This window comes from Miniopterus natalensis, chromosome 1, assembly GCF_054644295.1.
Source record: "Miniopterus natalensis isolate mMinNat1 chromosome 1, mMinNat1.hap1, whole genome shotgun sequence".
In the NCBI taxonomy this organism is placed as follows: domain Eukaryota; kingdom Metazoa; phylum Chordata; class Mammalia; order Chiroptera; family Miniopteridae; genus Miniopterus; species Miniopterus natalensis.
Genome location: NC_142081.1, coordinates 27,296,168 through 27,320,249, shown reverse-complemented (window position 1 = coordinate 27,320,249; position 24,082 = coordinate 27,296,168). Strand labels below are relative to the sequence as shown.

General features: G+C 34.5%; 1 protein-coding gene across 4 annotated transcripts in view; it reads left to right on the top strand.

The window, feature by feature from the left end:
* The window catches only part of FUT8 (fucosyltransferase 8), a 180,740-nt gene that overhangs the window by 19,414 nt on the left and 137,244 nt on the right, over positions 1 to 24,082 (top strand). For 3 of the 4 annotated variants that reach the window (XM_016223827.2, XM_016223826.2, XM_016223833.2), the window contains exon 2: positions 10,025 to 10,105. The exons of the other annotated variant lie outside the window; for it this stretch is intronic. The gene's annotated coding sequence lies outside the window, so the exon portion shown is untranslated. The remainder of the gene's footprint in view (positions 1 to 10,024; positions 10,106 to 24,082) is intronic. 4 annotated transcript variants of the gene reach the window in all.

Sequence of the window (24,082 nt, the reverse complement as noted above, 5' to 3'; positions counted from 1 at the left end):
AAAAGGGAAACAACAAGTTTATTTTTTTTTATGGATGCAGAGGATTTTTAAAGGAAAAAACTCATACCCATCTAACCAAAAAAATATGCGCAGAAACTTCCCAGTACTGAGAAACCATCATATAAATGCTTAGCACTCTGATTCTGCCCTTGGACCTCTTTATAAATAGAACATGATTTTATTTTAGGAATACTATATAGAAAAGTTATGAACCAATGGCTATACTGGTCCCTTTTTTAATTTATTTTTAATATATCTTTATTGATTTCAGAGAAAGGGAGAGGGAGAGAGAGAGAGAGAGATAGAAACATCAATGATGAGAGAGTCATTGATCGACTGCAGCCTGCAACCCGGGCATGTGCCCAGACTGGGAATCGAACCCCGATCTCCTGGATCCTAGGTCAGCGCTCAACCGCTGAGCCACGCCTGGTTGGGCGTATATACTGGTCCTTTCAAGTATGGATTGTAAGTAATATTTTGATTGGTATTTACAACACTTTTCTACCTCTACCATTGGTAATACTGTCTTTTATAATTAATCTAATATTTATGTTTCTTTCCTAATGCAGAAATTATTGTGTGGCACAATCATCTGTGGTTTCTTAAGCAGCATCATTTATTTTTCTAAATTAGAACTAGAGATTTTTTTCTAAAGTCTTTGTTATTCATAGACTAGTAGATAGGAAAATGAAAGAATCTTTGTAAAGAGTGATCAGAATACTTTATAGTGTTGCACTGATTTAAATACTATAATAGATGAAGAAATATCTAGATTGCAGTAAGAGAAAGGTGAAGGCAATGAAGTCAGAAAGAAGTTATCGTGTTGGATACCACCCTAAGGATAGTGTACTCCTGAGAATGAACTAGCTTCTAAAATATTCCAGTTTCCCCCTCATGACACCAAATTTTCTTTCCCGATGCCTTTGGCCAACCTTTCCCTGTACTTCTGAACTTCGCCTAATCCTTTAGAGAGAGTACTTTTTGTCCTTAATCATCACCTGAGGATATTTTTTCCATTGCTTTTCAGAGAGAGTTGAAGGGGGCAGAGAGAGAGAGGAAACATCAATGTGAGAGATACATTGATTGGTTGCCTCTGACACACAACCCCACCGGGGCTGGGGATTTAGCCTGCAACTGAGGTATGTGCCCTTGGCTGGAATTGAACCCGGGACCCTTCAGTTCGAGGGCCAACGCTTTAACTGGCCAAACTGGCCAGGACACAGAGAATATTTTTAGATTGCTTTTCTTTTGTCTTTGAAATTTCTGCTCATATACTGGGCAATTTCCTAAACTTGTTATCAGTAACTGCTACCAGACTTCTCAGAGAGACACATTTTCTTAGAAATTTATGTCACCTTCTTTGAATTTTAGAGGTCTGACTATTCTCTTTGATTAGGCAGTTCAGTCATTTGTTCAGCAAATATTTGTTTATTGAGCAAGCAGTGTATGATAAGGCACTGTATTAGGTGTTGGTTATATGGCCACCAGTAATTAAATTACTTGAAGGGAAGACATTTTAATCATTAGGTATTAAAGTTTTACTTATTTTATTTATTCATTCTACTTGTAATTTTAAACTTCAAACACAAAAATAGAGATTATATTGAATCCCCATGTATCATCACTTGACTTTAACCTCTGCTCTTCCTCAATATCTTTTTTGTTGATGTATTTTCAAGAAAATTCTATAAATGCTATTTTATCCATAAATACTTGAGGATGAAACTTAAATTTTTTTGTCGCATAACCATAATGCCATTATCATACCTAAAAAAATTAACTAATTCCTTAAAATTAACTAATACTCAGTTTATATTAAATTCCCTAGTTATGTACAATAAATAATTTTGCATTTGGTTTGTTTGAATGAAGACCCCAAAAGATCTACACACTATACATTGGTTGTGTAATATCTGTTTTAAGCTGCTTTTATTCTAGGATAGTCCCCTCCATTCTTTTGTCCCACATGCTTTTTTTCCTTGTAAATTAACTTTATTGGGGTGATTGGTTAATAGGATTATATAGGTCCCATACTTTTGACTTGTTAAAGAACTAAAGCTTTGCTTTAGTTAGAGTTTAGTTAAGTTTGGAATAATTAGCACTTGCTGCAACGCATTTGGTTTGTATTATTTCCCCTTGATAAAACCTAATTTATCAAGCTTATCAATGACTTCTGTGATTAAGTGAATGGTCCCAACAACTACTTTTAGATTCATCCACTCAGATTCCCTCTTGCTGGGAAAAAAACTTCTCTGGTGATTTAAGGTATTTTTTTTTTTTTTTTTTTAACTCTTAGATTTTTATGACATTTGTGGCTGGTATGTAAGCCACAAGCATTAGAGTTTGTCATATATCACATATCATCATAGTCCAGTTATCTCATTTGTTGTAGATGAGAAGTACCCTTGAACTAAGTGAGATTGAGGAGAAACTTACCTATGCAGCAATTTATAATAGTGGAATCTTGTAGTAATTATTTTAGACCCAAGGTCACAGAACTAGAATTTGTACTTTATAATATAATCAAAATTATACCTGCCACTTAAAACGGAAAAATGAATAAATATAAGCAAAATAAAGAAGAAATGTATTTTACACAAATTTTTAGTAATTTCTTATTTAGATGATATTGTGGATAAGTCGTAAGATTTTTTTTAAAGAGATAATAAATTCACAGGTAACTAATTTTCTTTTTAATTTTTGTAATTTATTTCCTTTCTTCCTTGATATGTGGAGACCTATTGTACACTATGGTCGTGGAGTTAGAGATCAGGATTGTTGAAATATAGACGTCAGTTTAATTGTAGTTTATAGTACTGCAACTTAGAATAGTGACCATATCCTAATATATTTGTAGAGAAATATACATATATGTTGATTAATAATTTAAGAATTTGAACCAAGCTTTGGTTCACAATGAAATTTGTTTAATAAGTAAGATTTTTAAAGTTTAAAGATGAGTATGGTGTAGAGGGGCATCCTACAGAATACCTAATTGGTGCTCTTCAAAACTGTCAAGTTGTTAAAAAAAAAAGGCAAATTTGAAAAACTGTCATAACCAGGAGGAACTTAAAGAGACATGACAACTAAATATAATGTGATATCCTGGATTAAAATTAAGGAAATCTGAATAAAACATGAGCTTTAGTTAATAATATATTAGTATTGGTTTATTAATTTTAACAGATATACCACATTAATGTAAGATATTAATAATAGGGGAAACTGATGGGAGGGCGGTATATTGGAACTCTGCTATCTTCTGAATTTTCCTTTAAATCTAAAACTGTTCTAAAAGAGAAAGGCTATTTAAAAAAAACCAAGAAAATAGTTAATTTTAAAAATTACGAATAATATAAACTTTGAGGACAGGGTCATTTGACTTAGTAATATTTGTATAGTTAAGGTCTAGGATGTTGCCTAGCACATAACAAGCACTCAGTAAGTGTTGAGTGATAATGTTACACTTAGGTTATTTTGTGGAAGGAGCTCTGGAAAGATAAGTAGAAGGAAGTTGGAAAATAAGCTATTTAATTTTCTCAATTTTTATTAAAAAGCTACAAAAACTCAATTTAATGCAAGTTGAATTTATTTGAATACATTTTATACCCAATGAATTGAAGATGTTTGCATAAACTTTGTTAGTGCTTTTGAAGCCAATTTGAAATCTTCAGTGTTGTAAATGATTCTGAAAAGACATCAAGCTTAGTTTAGTTTATAAAACGATTTCATTCCATTAACATGCTGAGTGCTAAAATATTAAACATAGCCCTTTAACAAGTTAAATATAATAGTAAAAATAACTGAGTACATCAACATCATTAGCCATTAGGGAACTGCCAATTAAAACCACCAAGAGATACCACTACATATCTATTAGACTAGCAAAACAAAACCAGTCAAACCAAAAAACTTTGATGATACCAAGCTGGCAAGAATGTGGAGCAACTGAAACTCTTACGCATTGCTGGTGGGAATGCAAAATTGTATGGCTACTTTGGATAACAGTTTGGCATGTCTTATAAAGTTATACATATTTAGCCTAAAACACAGAGATCTCACCTATAAGTATTTGCCTAAGAGAAATGGGACTATGTTACCTCAAAAACTAGTACCTGAGTGTTTATAGCTGCTCTATTCATAATTATAAAAAACTGGAAGCGACCCCAATGTTAATGTGTGAATAGATACCCTATATAATGGAATACTGCTCAGTAATAAAAAGGAACCAACTCTTGATATATGCAACAGCTTGGATGAATCTTAAAGACATTATGCTTAGTAAAAGAAGCCAGTCTCATGATTCTGTTTATATGACATTCTTGAAAATATAAACACCTAGTGATGGAGAATAGATTACTGGTTCAGAGGTCATGATTGGGGAGAGGAGGGGGGGCTGTAGAGATAGCATGAGGGAGTTTTTTGGTGTGATGTAACTGTTCTTTATCCTGAGTATGGTGGTGGTTACATAAATTTATACATGTGTTAAAATTCATAGAACTGTATATTTCCTCTCCCCTAGAAAATCAGTTTTACTGTATGTTAATTTAAAAAGTAAAACCAAAGACATATATACGTGTCTCCTTTTTAAGGCATTTGGTCTAATTACTAGCTAAATCTAACTACTGGTAAGTACTTTGTGATGTTTTCTCGATTAGATCTTTTTTAACTTTCAAGGATTTATATGCAGAGTGACTGATAATGCAGAAAATCTTTTATATTAAAAGAATTAATACTTTAATCATTCTGTACAAAGAATTTAGTTGGTCACCTTGCACAGCTTCACATTTTTGAATAGGTAATAAATGTCATTTGGTGAAATAATATTGTCCACTGAGCACCGTGCTAAAACATTTTAACTATACTTTGCTCATAATTATGGTTAAGTATTATTTTCCCTATCTTACACGTGAGGAAACTGAAGCATAGAGGTATTAGATGTCTTTCATAGGATCACACAAGAATGCAATAGAGCTGGAATTTCAACTATGTCTGTTAGACTCTGAATTCTCACAATTTTATTGTAAAATAAAGCACAGATTCAGAAAATCACACAAAACATACATATACTTAATGTGTTATAAAATGAATACAGCTATAACTACCATCCTGGTGAGGAAGTAGAACTTTGCCAGCTGCCCCAGCAACTCTCCATGTACTCTATCCTAATCATAACTGCCTCCCTCCTCAGTAGTAACCATTATTTTGATTTTTTTATGTTTTTATTGATTTTTAGAGAGAGAGGAAGGGAGAGGGCTAGAGAGAGAGAAACATCATTAAGAGGGAAACATCATCTCTTCGCTGCCTTCTGCACACGCCCTACTGGGGATGGAGCCCAAAACCCTGGCATGTTCCCTGACCCGGAATCCAACCTGGACCTCTTGGTTCCTGGGTCAGTGATCAACCACTGAGTGACACCAGCCTGGCCATTATTTTGATTTTTATGATTATCCATAGTTTCATCATAGTGTGTATCTCTGGACACTATACTTTAATCTTCTCTACTTTCATTTTGAATTTGTCCCCCCTTCTCATCTCTTTCTTATCCCTACCACTTAACTATTGAATCCTGGACTGTTTGATTTGTAGAATTTCCCACAGTTTGGATTCTGCTGATTGCATACTAATGGTGTAATTTAGCATGTCACTCTGTTCTCTATGTGTCCTGCAGATTTTCCTGAGGATCCAGAGGCTAGATCAGAATCAGGTTCTTTGGCAAGACTGTATGTAGGTGGTGGTGTGTGCATGACGAGGTACTTGATGTCTGTATTGAGTTTTTTTGTGTGTGTGATTTTGGGAATTATTGATATTTAATGTCTAGATCCAATGATTCATTGGGGGTTGCAAAGTGGTGATATTCTAAATAATTTCTCTTTTATTTAATACCTAGGACACTTCCATAGAATACTCTCCTCATCTGCTATTTTGTTATCGAATAGTACAATTTATAAGGAAAGGCAGGATAAATGCTTAATTATTTACCAGTGTTCTTATTGAAAAAAATTTATTGTATTTACCAGTTTTCAAGATAGTAAATTTGTTCCCCCAAAACCTGAAGGATTGTTATGCACTCATAAATTTAGATATATTTAGATTTTAATCCATTACAATTAATATGCTTAATGAATCTCAAATTGTCCTATCTTTAACCAGTGGGAGCCTCTTTTTTTTTTTTTTTTTAATATATCTTTATTGATTTCAGAGAGAGGAAGGGAGAGGGAGAAGGAGAAAGAGAAACATCAGTGATGAGAGAGTCGTCATTGATTGGCTGCCTCCTGGCACACCCCTGACTGGGAATCGAGCCCACAACCTGGGCATGTGCCCTAACCAGAAATCGAACCACAGTCTCCTGGATCCTAGGTCAATGCTCAACTACTGAGCCACGCCTCGCTGGGCAGTGGGAACCCCTTTAATGGTTTCTAAATCCTTTTACGTGACCCTGGTAATGTTTGATAGCTTTCTTGCTACTAGTACAATAAATTGTCCCAGGCTTATTTTGTAATTTTCTGATCATTCTGTGTAATCAGCCATTTCTCAAAAACTACCTGGCAATGGAGGTTATTGTGTAGTAGGGTTAATATTATTTGTGGAGAGCCTCAGTTAAGAGCCATTAGTATAAACAACTTTGATTCAGCTTAAAACAGTACCTGGAAGGAATAGGGACTCAAGAAGTATTTTTGAATGGATGTTAGGATGTGAATATCTTTAGGTTAAGGCCTATGCTTTTGTACCCCCTCCCCTCCCGCCAGTGCCTGGCTACTAGGTGCTCAGTAAATGTAGTAAAGTGAGTAAGACTATGGTCTTTGATAGCAGACCTTATTCTACTATACATTAGTTTTGTGACCTTGAAGAGAGAAGTTACTTTAGTAAATTTCTATTTCTCTATCTGTAAAATGGGTTAATAACAAGCTCATAGGCCTGGTATAAGGTTTAAATGAATTAACATCAATAAATAATTTAATATTCAACATAGTGGCCTGTACATGGTAGATGCTTAACAGAACAGACATAGTTAGTATGACTGTTGTCATGGATTTATATATTTCTTCAACTAATTATCTAATTATATTTTATTTAATATTAATGTCAAACCAAACACATGGAGTATATACTAATTGGTGGGTGAAAGAAGCCCAATAGCAGTCTGGGAAACAAAAAAATGAACTACTTTGACATGATAAATTTCACAAATGAATGTAGAAATAATATGTAGTTGTGAATGTATTAATAATTTGAACCTTAGTGTTTGCCAAATTGGTTATTAAGCTTTGTATTTATAGTTTTATGCTCAATTAGAAATAAACAAAAAGGAAAGTAAAGATATGTTTTTTACAGTATGCCAAATTAACTTATGAATACAGTTAGTTTTTGATTTAAGTGCTCTATAGAATAGAAATTGCCCAGGAAGTGTAGAGGAATGCTTTCTCTTATGTGATCATACATTCAACAGGTACTGTTAATTAATCTTATCTTTTTTTTTTTTTTAAATATATCTTTATTGATTTCAGAGATAGGAAAGGAGAGGGAGAGATAGAAACATCAATGATGAGAGAGTCGTTGATCAGCCGCCTCCTGCACGCCCCCAACAGGGGATCGAGCCCGCAGCCCGGGCATGTGCCCTGACCAGGAATCGAACCCTGATCGCCTGGACCCTAGGTCAACACTCAACCGCTGAGCCACACCTGGCCGGGCAATTAATCTTATCTTTGCTGAATACCTGCCTCTCTGCAAGGCTGCCATGCTACCATGGGTGTCAGACATCTCTACTCTTACTGACAAACAGGGAGGCAAATGAATTCCTGAGATCACAATTTGGAACTCAGAATATTAATACCCCCCCCCCCCCACACACATGGACATGCGCACACACATCTATATTTCCCAATATTTATAAACGGTAGCTAGATATATAGTTGATGAATTACTATTTAAATGTGGGCTAGCCTGGGAATAGAATTATCATTTTTAGCATTGCTTTTATATAAAAAAGTACATTCTGAATTCTGAATAGGTTTTGGAATAGCCTGTTCATTCATGGTGCCTGCCTATTTTTATATATTAGGTCCTCATTGCTTGTCAGGTGCCAAGCATGAAATATTCGGTACATTTACTACCTTGTAACCATTAGGGATTATATATCTGAGTTTTGGGTTAGACCATGTACTGCAGATAATTTACATTTTTGTGTAATTGGGACTGATTGATACTATTACTGAAATTTATTAATGAATGATTGAAACTAACTTTTAATCTAGATGATAACTTGGTAGAGTGGAAAAAACTATGGTTTTAGAGTCAGATCTGAGTTCAAATTCTAACCTCACTATTTATTAACTGAATTTGTTTCTTCAGCTGTAAAATGGAGATGATAATTACAGGGTGGTTATGAGAATTGAAATGATTTAGTAGTAGCCCATGTAAAGTGCTTAGTCAAGGCATTTAGTACACATTAAACACTCAGTATCATGCCATTAGATCCTTAATTCCTTACAGTTAGTTCTTTAGCAACTTGACATACATAAAAGTGCTCACTTTACTGAGTTACAGCATAGAATTTATGTTTTAAAAGGCTCATAGTAAATAGGTATGGCAGTATCTTTTTATATCTCTTTGGCTATGTTAATTGAGGATGGTTTATTTTAATTTTTCCCATTTTTATAATGCCCATAAAAACATTTATTAAGTCATATATTAATGAAAGCTCAAGTAGGAAGTAAAAACAATGAATAATGTGCTGTTTATTTTTCACATTATTTTATATAGCAGTGTTTGCTTTGGTAGGAAGTCTGTCTTTATGAGGTTATTGGCTAAATTTTTATTTCCTGTTTTGAAATAGTGAACTTTTGAAATGCATCTATACTTCTGAAATTCAAATGTAGCTTATCATTGGTCAATACTGAGCTACAGAGTTATTTCAAATGAAAGAGTAGAAACCTTAGAATGTAAATGAATTTGATAATTCTTTTATGAACCTGATATAAATATAAAAGTTTAACTAGTGTAATATGTGTATAGTCCATTTTCATGTTAACAAGCTAAGCACAATTAAAAAGAATAATGTTCCTGGCCTTGAACACAAAATGGTTTGTGAGAAAAGTTTGTCTTAGTTACAAATGCTTCACTTTAATACTATTGGACTAGGCCATAGTAAATATGAGATGTCTAGATAAAATTTATTGATGGGTATTATATATTTAATATATCTTGCCAGCTTTGTGGAACATAGAGTTAGGAAGTTAAGACCATTTCACTTGTTGGTCAGTCATAATGATTACTTCTGTGTGTCAAACATGATCCTAGATGATGGAGAGGCAGCAAGAAAAGAAGTAGGAGATAGTGCCTCTAATCAGAAGACAAAACGAGATAGCACATATATAAGGCAGCAAAATGTTCTAGCAAAGATTAATGAAATACAGAAGATTATATCAGCTCTTTAGGAGGAATGGAGGGGCTGGATTTGGAGAAAGCTGACTGATGTGCATTGATTGACAAAGAGGATAGAGGGAAAAAAAGTCCCTGTTCTAAAAAGAAGGAATGGTGTGTTACAGGGTGACAGCTAAGAATGACAAAGTTGTTCTGTGGAAAGCAAGCAAATTAAATTGTCTTGAATGGAAGTTTGTGTAGAAGATAGTCAGAAATTGGAGTGTGAGGATATAGAAGATTTTTAGCATTAATGTAAAAAGAAAGACATTTCAGACTGCCCTATATTTTAAAAAGTAGACAAAATGAAAGAATTTCGTATTCACAAAGCAAGTTTTATAGGTGTTGACTTATTTTAAGATGAACTGTGAAACAGATTAAGACTGAATGTTACTACATTTAAGTGTAATTTGCAAAATGAAAATCCATTTATTCCTTGCTGGGATTTAAAATGCACTGCTTGCAAAAAAATGAATATACAAGCATTTTACATGTCATGACTGGCTACATAAGGAAAGGAAAAAGAGATTAAAAAAAACTGTAATAAGGCTAACTGACATTTGAGTAGGGCTGGATTTCATCTTTTTAAAATTTTTTATTCTAGGTTCCTGCTTTTGCTAAGAGAGCACCCATGACACAAGATAAAGTGCTCTATTGGCCTTATTGATTAATTGAACAAATTCAGGTTAGTACATTTTATGCACAGCATTTACTTGTTCTTATTATATGTTAATATTTTGATACATGAATAATTTTGTGTTTGAAGCTACATATATGTATGTACCAGTGAAGTAGAAAGGCCAAGTGGATCTAAACCCTATTGAATTGTATATTAGTTAACAAACATTTTCTGACTACCTACTTTGTGTGATATGCAGTGTATATAATAAAAAATGTTTTACTCCGTGTGTAATAGTTTTGTACTTTAAAGGGCTGGGTAAAACAAGCTGTGGGTGAATATGGTACATTGTACCTTTGGTGTTGTGTAGCATATTTGGTTGTGAAAATAACTCATCTTAAAATTTTATAAAGAAAATATTTTTATTGATGTTTAGAGAGAGAGAAAGGGAGAGAGAGAGAAAAAAATATTGATGTGAGAGAGAAACGTCGATTGGCTGCCTCCTTCACACACCCTGACTGGGAATTGAACCTGCACCCTGGGTATGTGCTCTGACTGGGAATCGAACCGGCCACCTTTTGGTGCATAGGATGACGCTCAGCCAACTGAGTCACACTGGCCAGAGCTCATCTTAAAATTTTTCACAGTAGCTGACTTGTAAAGGTTTCATTCTTGTCAAGATTTCAGTCATACATTAAAATTTTTATTTATTTGTATTTAGTGTTTGGTCTGAGTTTTGACAAATGTATATTCATTACCATAATCTTCTAAATTAACTCATGTCTACCTCAATGCCAAGCAACCACTGATATTTTTTTTGTCTCTGTAGTTTACCTTTTTCAATATGTCATTTAAATGGAATCATTAAGTATGTGGCTGTTAAAATACGGCTCCTTTCACTTAGCATAATGGATTTGGATTCATCCATGTTGTGCATACTAGTAGTTCTTTTTAAAAAAATGTTTTTATTACTGAGTAGTGTTTTACTGTGTGGATATACCACAGTTAGCTTATCCATTCACCAGTTGATGGACATTTGTGGAGTTTCTAATTTTTGGTAATTATTGTAGTCATACTTTAAGTCATAACTTAAAATTTACCATCTAAGTTTCTGATTTCTCACCTGTAGAATGAACATAGAATATTTTATCCCAAGGGTTGTAATGAGGATTAAATAGGATAAATTAAATAAAAATATGTAGCAGTAGAGTTAGGCTTTTAATAAATGTTTGTCTTTGTCTTTATTTTTTTAAATGACCAGTGAAAACTTTACTTTTCTAGTGCCTGTTTCCCTAGTGAGTCTATATAGACACAAAAATAGTACCCACTATTACCTTGGAGCCCATCAAGAAATAAAAATGAAGCAAATTACTGCTCTTTTGACCTCTTAGAACTTTTCACAGTTGGAAAGAAAATTAACCAGGGTACTGTCAGCATAAGACTATATTAGAAAATGCTGGACATGAATAGGCTCTGGAGGAGAGTTCTAACTTGGGGAAGGTAGAATTTTTTATAGGGCTTTAGCAGGATGGGGTCAGGCATAGTTCAACTAGTTTGGGGAATAGTGTGTCAATGATGGCTGCCAGAGAATTGATCTTGTAGATTAGCAGCTGTTGCACAGTTTGGATTTTATCAAGAAGGTTGGGGAAAAGCAGCTGTGGGGAGCAAGGACATGAGAAAGCCAATGTAAAAATTCTCAAGTTTTTAGTGCCTTCACAGTAGATTTTTCTATTATTGGCTCTTGCAATCTTCTCTTAACCACCTCACCAACCTTCCCCTCCACCCCAGTAGAAAGACCCCTTAATCCTGGGCATGATTTAGACTGCTTCTAGCTCTTGATCTCAGAAGGCAGTATCTTTATGCAACTTCAAAGAACAAGGAATTAAGTATTTTGTAGCTCTGGAAAGTTCTCTCAGTTTTTGGTCCCTGCCTTCTTTGCACTGTTTTGGGTCCTGTTATATAGGTGCTCTGCAGTAGAAGAAACAGTAATGTATGATAATGAAAAGCTTCAAAGTAGACATATGGCTGGAAGGGAGATTTGAATAGGATTTTGCAGCAGCTATTTTAGTTGATGATACATCTTCAACTTAAATTGTAATTGACTTTTTAAATTCTGTCTTATCCTTCTGTGATGATTCATGTAGAAGTCATATGAGATCATTTTTGATAGCTGGTTTGCAAACTTTGATATGTGCAGCCAACCTTCCAAAGCCTACCTGTGCTTTTTCAGGGAGCTCAGCTTGTGGCTTAATAGATCAGCTATTTTCTTGTATTTTTTTAATGCATTACTGGTTTCTAGTAGCTGGTGCTTAACACTATTCATTCTTGAATTTGGTGCATTGTTGTATGAGCTTCATACAATTTCTTTGCCTTTATGAGGTACTTTCTGAGTATAGGTAGATCCAGTCTCTTGTAAATATAAATCACGTCCTGGTCAGGGCACATGTCCGGGTTGTGGGCTCGATCCCTGGTAGGGTGAGTGCAGGAGGCAGCTTATCGATGTTTGTTCTCACGTTAATGTTTCTCTCTCTTTCTCTCCTTCTCCCTTCCTCTCTCTCTAAAAATCAATAAAAACATAAAAAAAGAAAAAAAATTAAATGGTCCTGTCCTCTTTAATACATAAATCTTATTATCTGCTAGTTTACTTCTTGCTTTGTGGTTCTCTGTATTCCTCTTGTAATGCTTGCTTAGTCTTTAATGTAAATACAGTTAGTTACCATCCATGGAAAACATTGTGTATGCAGACATTAGGAAAATATGAATATTTGGCCGCCATGTTAAGGCTTAGTGGGGCATTTCTTCCCAGCTTTTCAGTATGTAGAAAAAGAAGTGAGCTACTTAAGCTTTTTTAGTCAAGTTCACCAATAGACCTTGTTTCTTTTCAGACTAGCTTGAATGGAAACAGATATATGAAGAACAGTATGTCTGCTGTTCCTACATGTATATACTTATCATAGCTATGAAAAATATACTTGATTTTACTTTGAGGCTCTCAAGGTAAATTGGTCATATGTAATCAATATTTTAGTATTGTCATGCATAATTAAATACTTTTCTGTAAATTATAGGAAAGTTATGTTTTTTTTTGTTCTGCAAAATGTCACAAAATTTCAGTAATACGGCTTTCTCTATTTGATATTTAGAGGAGGTTAGGGAACAAATTTATCTATAGACTAAATAATCTAAATAGAAAACTGGTGAGAATCTATTCTTTGTAATATGTTACTTTGCTCCTTAAATCTCATTCACCTCCACTTGTTACATTTGGTAATATGAAGTGAATGTTACTATCCTATTTATTTAAATTTATGGGAAATATTCTTTTAAATCTCTATATCTTTAAATCTTGGGAACCCTGAAAGGCTTCTTTATCTTTTTTTATTTCTTCTCAAGAAAATAGTGTCTTCATTTACTACTTATTTATTTATTTTAATTTTTTCCACTGCTTTTCAGAGAGAGTAGAAGAGGGAGAGGGAAAGAAAGAGAGGGGGAGAGAGGGAGAGAGAGATACAGACAGACAGACATCAACTGAGGTACATGCCCTTGGTCAGAATTGAACCTAGAGAAGAGACCCTTTAGTCCCCAGGCTAATGCTCTAACCACTGAGCAAAACCAGCTAGAGCTCTTCATTAACTCTTAAAAAAACTTAAAAAAAAATTGATCAGAGAGAGAGAAGTATCGATTTGTTTTCCACTTATTTATGTATTCATTGGCTGATTTATATGTGCCCCAACTGAGGATTGAGCCCACAACCTTCGTGTATTGGGTCAACACTCTAACTGAGCTACCCAGCCAGAGCTATCTTGATGTTTTTGTAGAAATTCCTGCTACCCACAGATAGAAATAATAATATTATAAAAATATTATTTTAACAAGTAATTAATATAAAAATATCAATGAAATGTTTTGCATTCTTTCATTCCTTAATAAATTGGCGTGTGTTTTATACTTATAGCACTTCTCAGTTCAAGCTAGCCATATTTCATGTGCTTAATGACCATATTTGCCTACTGACTACTTTACTAGACAGTGCATTTATATACCATTCTGTGTTCATTAAAAATTTGTGATTGAATTACAGATAGATGGCTTATTCTCCCTCTGAGTGAAGGGCAGTTGGGCTGAAAGGCATCATCATTCAGTTGTGTCCAGAGAATCCACTCAGGAGGGGAACATATTTTTTATACTTGGTAAGAAGGAATGAGGAAAGATTTATCAGATGTTTAGGCTTCTTGCTGTTTGAGGTTCTGTGAGTATTGTTTAGTTGGAGGGATAATGCTTTTTCTGTAGACAGAGCTCTGGAAAAGCACACAGTTTTTACTCTTGAAACATGGTGTTTGTTGTTTCAGGGAACCTTTGCCTTTGTCCAGAACCCTTCACATCACTGATTTATTTTTGTGTGGGATTAAGTTTATAGTCCTCAGGCAGGAATTTCTAAAATCTGTTTTTTCCTCAAAACAACAACAAAACCCCCCCCAGATAAACTTATCACATTAAAAAAATGACAATAAATCTTTCCCAACTATAAAAGTTTAGTATGTATTCTTTGTAAAAATTTAGGTAATGGAGATACGTACTAATACCTGTTTAATGAACAGATCTCTGGCAGAAGGAAGTGTTCTCATGTTCTCACTTTGACTTCCTCTTGCCGTACTAGGGTTTCTTGGGCAGTACACTCCAGTGAATCTGAGCCTCTCTGGTTTGTATGGGACAGGTATTTCCTTTGAGGGAGTCCTTGCTGAGTTATATTTGTATATTGTTATATATTATATATCATTTTATTTGTCTAAGAGCCCAATTTTAATGCATTTAATTAAAAATCTTCTTAGAGAGTTATCTGTGTAATTGTAAGATTTATAAAACTAAATAACAGCCATAGGACTTGTAGTAACTTGTTGAGAGATACCAGGTTAAAATATGTTATGCTCTGTACAATTTAACAGAATAGAATGTACTTTTATCATCAATAATTTCCATTTTCTGGATTTGTAGTTTTAGTGATATGCTGATGTTGTATCAGTATATGAATATAATCTTTTTGGCATGACTGATAGTGGTTTATTTGTTGTGAATGTGGTCTTGGTTTAAGTGGGGGTAAGGGAGGTTTGTGGAGACCAGTGCTTACCATTTTGGGGATGGGTGGTGGGAACAGGTAAGCTAGAAATATACTTGGAAGAAGAAAAACAATAGACACTTAGGAAGAACTTGAGATGAGGTGAAAAACATGTTTGGAGAAAACTTATAGACTGTTTAAAAAAAATTAATAATGTATATACAAAAGAGTCATTAGGAACATAATCAGATTTTACAAAATTTGGATAGGAAATATCATGTTAGAGAGCTTTGAATTTCATATTTTTATGTTCATGTTTTGTGTGGAAATACAGAACTCTCTTAGTTGTTTTGAATTTGACTCCCCTGTCCCTTCTTAGACTCTTAACTAAGGATCACAATCCTTAGATATGGAGAGTCACATGACTGAGGTTGTAATGTCTTTGAGTTAAACAACTAACATTGAATGACTTTAGACTAAATTTCATTATCTTGTCTGTTCATATTTTGTGCTGTAAGGTTAATAGACATATTGACCCTTGTCATGGAGTTATTACTAATTTATAATTCTAGAGTGCTCTGAAAACATTATTCTTTAAATATAAGTATTATAATTATTAGAATATTCCTTAATACAAAGTAATTCTTTCATTAACCTATACTTAATTTTGGCAATTATAATTACCTGTGATTGGCCACCCATTTTAGTCATATACTTGTCTGTTAATTCTTAGTCATTTAGGAACATTTGTGAGAGTGTGCCTAACACATGATTGACCTGGGGATGACTCAGGAAAATTTTTACAAAGGGTAGTTATAACTGTGGAATGGTTTTGTGCCTATAGTTGTTGCCATGCTGCTTCAGAGAGTTAGCCTAGGTTAGAGTAAAGAGTTCAGGTTTTGGAGTTACATGGATTATCTTGAATATTGTCACTCCCTGTTCCTTAACTATCCCTGGGCAAATTACTAAACCTTGATTTCCTCAACTGCAACTTTGAAATAATAGCAACCACTTCTTAGGGTCATTATGAGGACCTACACAAAAATAATAACTATTTTTAGGGATAACTTAAGCTTACTGTTTTTTCTGTTATAAAGATTTTAGTTTTTTAGAGCAGTTTTATGCTCACAGCAAAATTGAGAGGAAGGTACAGAGATTTTAATGTAACTTATGTTCCTACACGTGCATAGCTTCCTCCATTTTCAGCACTTCCCACCAGAGTGTTGTATTTATTACAGTTGATGAACCTACATTGACACATCATAATCACTCAAAGTCCATAGTCTACCTTTGGGTTCACTCTTGGTCTTGTACATCTTATGGGTTTAGACAAATATGTAATGACATGTATCCATCATTACAGTACCATACAGAGTATTTTCACTGCCCTGAAAATCCTCTGTGCCTATTTATCATTCCTCCCCAGCCCTCAGCTTCCAGCCCTGGACAACACCTGATCTTTTTACTCTCTCCATACTTTTGTCTTTTCAGTTGGAATCATATAGTATATAGCCTTTTCAGATTGGCTTGTTTGACTTTAAGGTTCTTCCATGTCTTTTCATGGCTTGATAGGTCATTTCTTTTTAGCATATTGTCTCGACATACTGAAGTTTACTTATTTATTCACCTACTGAAAGACATTTTGCTTGCTTCCATATTTTGGTAGTTATGAGTAAACATTCATGTGCAGGATTTTGTGTGGATGTGAGTTTTTAGCTAATAGCTACTTCTATTGAACATTTATTTATTTTAGCCAGACATTGTGTTACGTACTTCACCTGCAGTATATAAGTTAATTCTTATGTATATTACAGGTTATGTCGAGTGTATGGCCCATAGTAATATATGCCCCAGTAACTGGTTGCTATTATTTTTTTCTGTGTTAGTTCTAAGTATGTAATTTAATCAGAAGTTGAAGACTGCAAATTCTGATGAGACTCAAAGGATTTACAGGAAAGGTGACAGTAGTTTGAAGGTGAAGTATAAGGGTATATTAAAGTTTAGTTCAAGGATAATCTACATGATAATCACTTAGGAAGCTTGTTAAAATGTAGACTTTTGGGTTCATCCTTAGGAACTCAGACTTGATGAATTAGAATCTCTGGTCATGGAGCCCAGATTCTGCAATTTTACTAGCTTAATACATAATTCTGATTTATTATGAAGTTTGCAAATCATCTTTTAAATTTATTCTTCCTTATGATGAAGAAATGATTCTAGTCTAGTGATTTTTAAATACTTATTTTTCTTTGATATAATAAGCTTTCTGTTTTATTGGTGATGGAGGTGGTAAATTTTTTCCATTAAAATTTTTACACATAATGTATAATAAGTATGATTTATTTATGTTATGAGGGTAGTAGGGGTGCTGGTATTTATGCATTCAATCAGTATTTAGTAAATATCACTTGAGGTATGTTTTTATTTTTTATAAATATATGATCTTTTACTTTATTATTCAAATAATGTTTTTTTGAATAGCGTAGGAAAGTAAGGCATATTGAGGACATACCATTATGAAGCTAGGTGAGAGGCAAAGAGAGTGGTTTTCTGGTGCTAACTATAAGAAAAAGATAACTATAAATAATTTGCATAACTAATATGAATAATTAAAACCTGATGGCAGTTTGCAAGAAGTTTTGGTATGGGTCACTTTGTTAGTCATACTAGTTAATGAAAGAGTCATAACAGAAATGCTCAGCTTCTCTGTTTTTTGACAGTTGCTTTGCCTCTTAAGAACATCGCTCTTTTGCATTTTGTCTGTGTTGGCTTCCTGGAAAGTCTTACTCCACTCTTTGGGAAAGCAAGCTGCATCCCTACAGTGCTTCTCCATATGGACCTCAGCTTTCTTAAAGTATTCACATAAAACCTCATCCAAAGGGACCATGAATTGCTTCAAGTCATAATTTTAAACTTAGATATTCAGAAGACTACATTTCAGTGAGTCTTTGCTTTGGTATTTTTAGCCTTCAAATCTTTCTGTTTCCAGCATCCACTTTAATAACTTTTATGGGTTAAGGAACTCTTTTTAATATCTGTAGTTCTGTTCATTCTCAGAAACTAGGCCATCAGGGCTTTGTCATTATTAATGAAAAAGGTATTGTACACATTTTTTTAGGAGCATGCTTGTACTGAATGAAGCTAAAACATCTTAGAAATTGTTGCTCTGCTTTAAATACTCATAGAATATACTTTTGCATATTTTAAACTCATTCTGTTTGCCAGTACTATAATACTGTTTATCTCTGGGAACTTTGGCTATTCTACCATGCTTAGAATTCACATGAATTATTAAAACTTTCTAGTAGGCCTCTTACTGACAGCCTCTGTCTGACTTCTCCTTTAAAAGTTGTCTTCAAGCCCTGACCAGTGTGGCTCAGTTGGTTGGAGCATTGTTCCATACCCCTTAAGGTGGTGGGTTCCATTTCCGGTTAGGGCATATACCTAGGTTACGGGGCCTGGTCCCCCTTTGGGGAACATGTGGAAGGCAACTGATCTGTTTCTTTCTCACATTGATATTTCTCTCTCTTCCTTGCTCTGTCTAAAATCAATTTTAAAAAAAGTCATCTTCAACATTTTCAGAAGTACTGTTTGGGTCTTACTGGGACTGGAATTTTTGTTTCTATAATGACAGAAGCAGGTTGGACTTTTTTAGAAGTTAGGAGCAGTGGGATACAGAAGAGGAGAAAAACCAGACTAAATTTATGTCATGCCGGTTTCATTGTGAAAAATAATCATAGCCTTATGTACTTTACCTTTTTGCAGGGGTGGTAGTGGTAGTAGGAGCAGTTGTAGGAGTGCATTAAGGAGGCATTGAGGAGACTATCTCCTAACATGAGATTTCAATGATTTACAAATATAGATAGCAGTAATTATTACTAAACATTTTTCTTCCATAGAATAGTCTCATGTAACAGTATTGGTATGTTTTTTATTTACCTCAAAATATTGACAATGTTCATGTTATCGGTAACCTTTTGGGTTACTATCTTCTTGGTCATGTTCCTCTCTGTTTTAAGTGTGGGCCACAGATCCATAACAGTATTGATGTAATTATATCACTTTTAGAACTCTGTTGATTTTTTAAAAAAATATGTCTTTACTGATTTCAGAGAGAGGAAGGGAGAGGGAGAGAGAGAAACATCAGTGATGAGGGAGCCATTGATTGGCTGCTTCCTGCATGCCCCCTACCAGGGGTTGAGTCAGAAACCTGGGCATGTGCCCTGACAGGGAATCGGACTGCGATCTTCTGGATCATAGGTTGATGCTCAACTGTTGAGCCATGCTGGCTGGGTGATTATTTTATTTTATTTTTTTAACCAGAAGAAAGCACAGTGATTTTTTTTTTTTTTCTTGACATACTTTCCTCCTGAATGATTTAAGAATGTTTTGGGATGATAGTGATAAACATAGTATTATTTTGTGGTTAAGAGTATAAGTTTTTCTTCTTTTAAGTTTATTTTATTGTTGATACAATTACAGATGTCCCCATTTGCCCCCCATTTGCCCACCTCCACCCAACTATCCCCCCACCCCAAAAAGTATAACCTCTTAAGACTATGTAGGTTCAGTTCTCAACTTTGCCACTTACTAGTTATGTGATCTGGAGCAAATTATTTTTTTTAATGTAACTCTTGCCTCAGTTTCCTTATCTGTAAAACAGGGATTATAACATTATCTACTTTATAGACATGTGTTGAGGATTAAATCATTTTGTAGAAAACAATGCCTACAAGTATTACATACTGAATAACTAATAGTTATTATTAAATATTAGTTATTCATTAACTAAAATAGTATCTTAGTAAACTCTAATAGACTCTTTAAAAGTAAAAACATTTAATAACAAAACTTCAGAAAAATTTTAATTTAGAAAGTTATTTTTAGGCTGGAGTTTGTACTCTGTCACACACAGGTATAGCCTTTTCAAGTTTTAATAGAACAATGTTTTTAAACTTTAATGTGCGTACAGATTACTTGGGGATCTTGTTAACAATGTAGATTCTTACTCAGAGGTTTTGGAATAGGCCTTCTAACAAGCCTCCCAGGAAATCTGGATGTGCTAGTCCTTAGAGCATACCTTGAGCAGTAAGTAAAGTTATGGAATGTTCCATGAAATGGTTCTCAGTCCTGTCAGTACATTACAAACACTTGGGTATTTTTTGTTTTTGTGGTTTAAAAAACAAACAAACCTTCGGCTCTATCTCAGACCAGTTAAATCAGATCTCTGGCATTAGCGTTCTGGGCATCATCATCATCATCATCATCATTTTTGTAGAAAATATTCTAGGTCATTCTTATGTGTAAACATAATGAAGAGCTACTGTTTTAGTGATTTGAAGGAGAGTTGGTAAGCTGAGAAGCTCCATTTTATATCTTTTATTTATTTTACCCTCTATCATTCTAAACACCTGTAGGGACGTTGAAGCGTAGCTGGTCATAACTCTTAAACCGGTTATCAGTTACTTTGCTGGCTTGAAGTTTTCACTAGATTGGACTAAAAAAGTTTCACTCCTTGAACCTTTCTTTATGGATCCTATTTCCTGTTGCTCTTATTATTTTTTGAGATGTTTGGATTCTCCCTAATTTCTCAATAGTTTCCTGAAAGTATAGTAACTCCAACTCAGTAAAAAACTACTTTAACAAAACCGAACAATGGCAAAGGCAGAAGAATAAAGTTCCTTTCACTTTTCATACTCTGATTTTTTATTATTTAAGGGGGAAACTTGTTTCAGACTTTTTATTGGCCCTTTATGTTTTGGAGCTAAAATGTGTTTCCTACCATGGTATTTGTTTCAATATATTACTTTTTTAGGTTGTGTGCCCTCTTCCTTCTTTCTCAACTGTACTTCTTGCATCTATTTCCTATCTTGTACCTATTTTGGGGGAGTGACAGTAAATATCTTTTCATGGACTATCATGTTTTGGAAAAATAATTTCCAAAGTGATCAAGATCATGCTGAGTTTTATTCCATATAGCTATGATATATCAGTAAGACTCTGGACAGGGAAACAATCCACACTAGATATACCAAGAAATTTAGTATAGGCAATGGGTTATATAGGTGTTGGAGGGTTGAAAAAAGAAAAGGGGAACACTGGAGTAACACAGACAATAATTGCAGAAAGCATCAACCACCCAGAGGGCTGGGGGATCAGAGAAGAGCTTGGAGTAAACTTGGGCTCAAAACCTCTAGAGGAGGTATGGCCTGGATGTTGCTGACACTTCTGAGAGTACCAAAAACACTGGTGGCTGTCACTAAGCTGCTGTTGCTACAATTGAGGGCCTATGCTGGGGCTATGCTGACTGGAAAAAGCAAGTTTCTCCTTCTGGTGTCCTTATTGGCAGTAAGAGAAAGCTAGCTGGGAAAAGAAAAATGGTTTCTAGACTTCTATTTTTAGCATTACTGAGCTGAATATTAAAGGGTGCATTTGGAGCTGAGAGACAATAGCTGAATAACCAGCACATTTAGCCTTCTCCTCTCTGCTTACACGGTGACATAGGCTTTTGTTTTTTTGGTCTCTTTCTTAGCCCCTGGGACCCTACATGCTCTTAGTGTCTAGCATTTGGAATAAGAGGAGTTACTATTATTTTAAAATTAACTTGTTTAGTTAATGTGATTTGGAGGTATGAGGCAGGACCGCTTGCTCCAAGGCAGCTCTGACATAGTGTTTCTTAGGATTTAAGATTTAATCATTAGATACTCATTTCTTTGGGTCTTGAGGAGTTTCTGTTTTTCAAGATACTTTATTTAAAAAAACAAAGAAAAAATTGTGGCAGGAACAAAGATGCTATAAACCAGAGGTTAAAAATTGGTTGCTTATTAGCCAAACAGTGGCCTGTAGTGGGAACCAATCTTTGACTAGAAGATTATACTTTCTCTCTCATTCTAATATTCTTCTTCCTGAAGAGTTTCTCAAATTTTAATGTGTATATATGAGTTTTTTGGATCTTGTTAAAATGCAGATTCTGATTGAATATGTCCTCTGGAGATAGGGCCAGAGATTCTGCATTTCTAACAAGCTCTCAGGGAAGGCTGAAGCTATTGGTCTCTGACCAGACTTTTCTTCTCCCTTTCCTGCTTTGAGAACCACTGGTCTGGCTTGGATCCACTTTTGGACCTAGGTTTGGGTGGTTGATTGGTTAGTGATCATAAAGTAAGAGTTTCTTACAAGCCTGACTAACTTTCTAGAAATATTTTGAGCAATCTTAGTTAGAGGTATTAATAGTTGTTTCTTTCTAGGTGGGAAGAGTAGGGCATATGCTTCTGAATAAGTTGTCTTTTCTTCCATGATTTTGATACTGTCCTGGAATCAGAGTTTCAGTAATTGTGTATATGTTTAAGGGAAACTGACTAATAGGAGATAGGGTAGAAGACTGTGAGCAAACCCATGTATCAGATATCTTGCCTTGGTTAAATAGAACTATCTATCGATTTCAAAAATTGCTTTTGGTTTGAATTTCATACTACAGTTTGACCCTTGGACAATGTGAGGGTTAGGGGTGCCTGACCCCCCCATGCAGTCAGAAATCTGCAAATAACTTTTGACTCCCCCAAACCTTAGCTACTATTGACTGGAAGCCTTACTGACAGCATAAACAGTTAATTAACACATATTTTATATGTTTATGTATTATAAATGATATTCTTACAATAAAGTAAGCTTGAGAAAAGAAAATGTTATTAAGAATCATAAAGAAGAGAAAATACATTTACAGTATTTATTGAATAAACTCTGCATATAAGTGGACCCATGAAGTTTAAACCCATGTTGTTTAAGTACCAGCCATAATTGTATTTCCCCACTTTTGACACTTTTGTGTACTTAAACTTGTTTTCAAAGTATAGGGTCTTGCCTTGAGCCAAATAAATGGTAATCTATCTTTTTTTTTTTTTTTTTTAATGGTAGTCTATCTTAATGGAACTTTGACTGTAGCTCAGATTTATGAAGTTGTTAATTGTTCTTTGCATTTGGATTTTACTATACCAAGGCATACCTGATTGCATGAACAAAAAGTTAATCCCTTTTTCAGTTGTATCCTCCAAGATCCTGTCTTTGCCCCCTCCTTCCACCTCTACTGGGTCTTTCCTTTTGTCTTTACAGATAGGTTTTCAAAGATTCTAGGCACTTTCTTTTTGTCTGTTGATACTTTATATGAATGTTATCCTTAAAATTTTTATTCAGGCACTGGTTAATAATTCAGGCTATAAACAGAGAAATGATTGGTCTCTTTATCAGCTGAGGTGAAAGAGTTAAAATGAAAGTTAATGATTCAGGGGACTCCTACAGAATAGAAGGGTGAAAAAAAAGCTCAATTTTAGGATCCTAACAAAGCATTTTGATTGGCATATAGAGACCCTTGCATGCACATAAATGTTCGTATTTGAATATTTATAGAAGGTAATCTGTCAAAATTACTGTTATTTTAATTTGCTAAGCTTGGCTGATTGCTGCAGTTGTATGTTAGTTGAATTCTAGATGAGGAACTGTAAATATGATCTGGTGTGAAACATGCTTTTTATCCTTAAAGCTGTTTGGATATTCCTGTCCTGTCCCCCCCCCCCTTTTTTTTTTTTTATACAGTGGGGCCTTTTTGTATTAGTTGAATTCATATTCCTTTTTAGGAGAATTTTTTTTTAAAGTGGGGTAGTAATGGGTAAATATTAAAGAAAAATTTTTAAATTAAAAATAACTTGCTGTGCCCAGCTGGTGTGGCTCAGCGGTTGAGCATCGACCTATGATCCAGGAGATCACAGTTTGATTCCTGGTCAGGGCACATGCCCGGGTTGCAGGCTCCATCCCCAGTAAGGGGCATGCAAGAGGCAGCTGATCAATGACTCACTCTCATTGATGTTTCTCTCTCTCTCTCTCTCCCCCCCTCCCTTCCTCTCTCTGAAATCAATAAAGACATATTTAAAAAAAAAAATAACCTGTTGACATTGAATGATCAAGAATTATTTGTTAAATAGAAGTAAGTATTTGTCCCA